The following is a 4,368-nucleotide window of genomic DNA, read 5'->3' on the forward strand; positions in this document are numbered from 1 at the left end:
GTGTGTGTGTGTGTGTGTCCGTGTGTGTATGTGTGTGTGTGTGACTGTGAGGTAATTGCAAAACGAATGTGTGTGCATGTGTATGTGTACATGTTCAAGTGAGTGAGTGCACCAGCATAAGGCATATATATATGCATGTGGGTGTGAAGTGAGTGTAAGTGAATGAGAATGTGTATGTAAAAGTGTGAAAGTGTGAAGTGACTGTAAGTGGACATGAGCGGGCATGTAAATGTTGGGTGTATATATATATATATATATATGAGTTTGTATACATGTAGGCCACTCACCAGCTTGACCGGCAGCTGACCAATACTGTTGATTGTACAGTAGCAGAAGACGGGATCGGTTTTCTTCACCCTGAGACGAGGGATCTCGATCACACCCAGGAACAACAACACATGACTCAGCAAATCTTTCTGTGAACAAAACCACCAGGCGCAGGTTAAAAACTCTCAATATTACAGATTCTGATCATTTGAAAATGGTTCCGACATGTCATGTGATTACCAACACACCACTCAGCACAACGTGCCTACATACAAAAAAATTCGATGGCAACAAGGCTAGTGGGTGAGGTGACCGAGAAAGACCTGGATAGATGGAGTCAGGGAAACATTAACAACTCACGTCATCCCCTTGACCTAAGCTCTCCGGCTGGTGGCACAGAGACGTCTCATTCTTCCCATGACATCCAAAAGGGTATAAGCGGCAGATAAAAGTAGAGTAAAGTAAGACCATTTGAAATTAGAATAAGGGCAAAAAATGATTGCGCTTGAAATCACAAGGTCACAGTATGACAAAGTTGAAGTGCAACTCATTTGTTACGTTAAACTTTGCAATGAATGAACAGGGAGTAAGAATATTTTTCAATAGATATTTTCTTTTAGAAAATAGAAGGGGTGATTACTTTAAAAAAGAAAAGAAAAGTGACTACTTTAAAAACGAAAAAAAAAAAGTGACTACTTTAAAAAAGAAAAAAAGAGTGATTACTTTAAAAAAGAAAAAAAAAGGAGAGTTATTACTTTAAAAAAGATAAGAGTGACTACTTAAGGAAGGAAAAAAAGAAAAGTGATTACTTCAAAAAAGAAAAAAAGAAGAGAGATTACTTTAAAAAAGAAAAACAAGAAGAGAGACTTCTAAAATAAAACGAAAAAGAACAGAGATTGCTTTGAGTGCATGCCACTAACATTCTAAACTTTTATCTTCAGACATATTGACAGTTGTGAAAAATCATTTAAATGACCAGTAGAACTGGCTGACCGGAGACCAGAACAATAGCTAACAGTAAACCAAAGGCCATGGGAGAGGGAAGCTAAGACCAGAATTGGGATGAAAAAGAAAGATGTAATTGGATGCAGCTCCGTAAAACACTGCTAGATCAAAGACAAAAACAGCGATAAACACAAAAGCAACATAATGAAAACAGTAGCTGTAACTAACAACAATAGTAACATAAATAACACAAACCAAAGCACAAACAATATTTGTTTGTTTGTTTGAGTAAAGAGAAGCACATTGACACAGTGGGTGGTTGGCGGGTGCTCTGGTGTGGTTTGCTTCTTCTTTCCTATCAAACATCTAATGTCCTTTATCTCACCTTCTTCTTTTTTATGTTTGCTATACTCTTGTAACACCTCTAATCTTCTGGTGCTCATATGACCTTATGCAGTTGCGAGCGCCGTAAAACCTCTACTAAAACTAAACTAACATTGACACACTAATAGTCATTTAGCGCTGGGAAACAGTAAGACAGACAGACAGACAGACAGAAACAACAGAGGGAAAGGAAAGAAGTAGGGCCTACCAGTATGGCCCTCCAACCACCCACTCCAACAAAACAACGACAAAAAAACCCCCAACAACCAAAAAACAAACCAAAACCAAAACCAAAACCAAAACCAAAACCCCACACAGTAAACTAGCAGCAACAACACAAACAACAGCAACGACTGCAATTTTCCGAATGTCCCCCTACCTTGTTTTTTGCGACATCTTTCAGCTCCACCATCATCTCAGAGATGTGGTTCCAGACACGGGTCTCGCTGCCCACGCACGGCGCCATCTTGCCCGACAAATTACTTGACTCGGTCATGGAGGTACGCACCAGGCACTCCGCAAAATCCATATCCATGGCCAGCACGGACCTCTTGTAGGGCAACCACACCAGGCAACCCTGAGGCACAGAGGGATAAATATGTACATGTCTGTGAGTCGTCGTCATCATCATTGCCTTTTTTACCCTGGATCAGGGTATAGGCAACGAACAAACACTTTCCACCTTTCCATTAACAAGAATATATAGATAAAATTAGCGAGAAAATGACTGCAAAAGTTTGACGACTTCCAAAGCTTGAGAGTCCATGGAAACTGCAAATTGACATTTCTGTGCTGTATATCAATATTTTTCAGTAAATCTCACACAGAAATGTGTTTTTAAATGGACCTAAAGGGTGTCGAGTAAAAAAACAAAAATTCAATCAAAATTGCTTAACGGACAGAAAAATGCCAGTTTCTTCGATTTCATCATTTTGATGAGTGCCTGATTTCACCATGATACCACACATATTATCATTATTATGATTCTTCAAATTTTCAAAGTAAAGAACTCTTCAAAAATCTAATCTCATCTGTAAAGCGTACCTTGGACTGCAAGAAGCGTATGGCATTCTCAAACACCCTTCCGTTGGCTCCCAGCTCCTCCTTCACCAGATCTTCCACCTCGCAGGCCAGCATCAGTTTCTCCGTCTGCAGTTTGTCGATGATCTTCTGCAGGCCGGTCGTGATCAGGTCGTTGAAGGCGTAGACTTTTTCGTGTCCAGCCAGGTCGGCCTCACACACGTCCACGATGTGCTCCAAGAGAGCCTCGTGGTCCTGTTGATTTCAGAATTAGTAAGAGTTTCTACTAAAATATTTGGGATGCTTTTTGGGAATACAAAAAGGAAGTGGAAAATCTGGCATCCTTGCAGGAAAGAGCAGAAGAACATTTAACCTGATATGCACTGGCACATTCAGTGGAAAGACCCTCTGCGACATTTTGGAGAGAGCAACGGAGCATCAACGGACATGTCTGGAAGGCAGGGATGTTGCTTCCTGAAACAATGAACAATGAACTAAAATATTACGAGGGTGTGGTGGCAGAGCGGTTAGTGCGCTCGTCTCTGAAGCAGAAAGACCGGGTTTGAGCCTCAGTTCGGACACAGATTTTTTTCCGTCCCCTCCTGCCCACCCAGCAGTGATGAGTACCAGACTTTGAGTTGGGGAAGTAAAGGTGGCGTGAAGGAACTGGCCACCCTATCACAATATGCCAAAGGCCCAGGAAGTTGTCTCACTAACAAGGCAATCCACAATGTCCGGATTGGATGAGGGAACAAATTTACTATAACACTTCCTCCGAATTACAAAGTTCTATCCGATCAGTACCTAGCTTTGAGAAATTTGACATAAAAGATTTTCGAGTTTCACATCAGGTCAAGCTTTTTCAAATGCAATTCTTTGAATATCTTGATAACGACTTCTAATAATCTTACCATTTTGAAAAAGCTTCGTCCATTTAATTATCCTCCTCTTTCAATCTTGAGCAGCCTGAATTCGAAACAGACAGACAGACAGACCAACAGTCAGACAGACAGGTAGATGATTGATAGATAGATAGATAGATAGATAGATAGATAGACAGATAGATAGATAGACAGATAGATAGAGAGAGAGATAGACAGACAGACAGACAGACAGACAGACAGACAGACAGACAGACAGACAGACAGACAGACAGACAGACAGACAGACATATAGATAGATAGATGCATAGGTAGATAGATACGCCCCCTCCACCAAAAAGACAAATCAGACTCTATCCAACTACAATAGACAGTAATCACACTTACCTGTCCAGCAGAGAGGTTGACAGTCTTGAAGTTGAGCCGGGATGGAGTACTGGCGAACCTCTCCAGGCACTCCTTCTGCCAGCACAGAGACCCGTACAGCTGCTGCCCCTGAAGGTCAAGCATCTCAGGACGGCTAAGGAGGAGGCAGAAAATAAAAACCATGTTAAGTTTAGTTTTAGTAAGTGTTTTAGGGCATTTGCAACACAATAAGGTCATATAAGCGCCAAAGTTAAGAGGTGTTACAAGAGAGTAGAAAACACTATAAAGAAGGAGCAGAGATAAGGATGACAGAAGTTTGATAGGAAAGAAGAAGCAAACTACACCAGAGCATCCGCCAATCACCCACAATATGTTAAGTTCAGTCGAAATTGTCCAAGAAGGCCATCCATTGTCAGAAAAAAAGTGGTTGTCTTAGACAAGTGGACGTAATGGAAAGTGTCAGAGTAATAGAGTAATATTTTTTCTTTTACATGCAAGACGGGGG

This window comes from Aplysia californica, unplaced genomic scaffold, assembly GCF_000002075.1.
Source record: "Aplysia californica isolate F4 #8 unplaced genomic scaffold, AplCal3.0 scaffold00105, whole genome shotgun sequence".
In the NCBI taxonomy this organism is placed as follows: Eukaryota; Metazoa; Mollusca; class Gastropoda; order Aplysiida; family Aplysiidae; genus Aplysia; species Aplysia californica.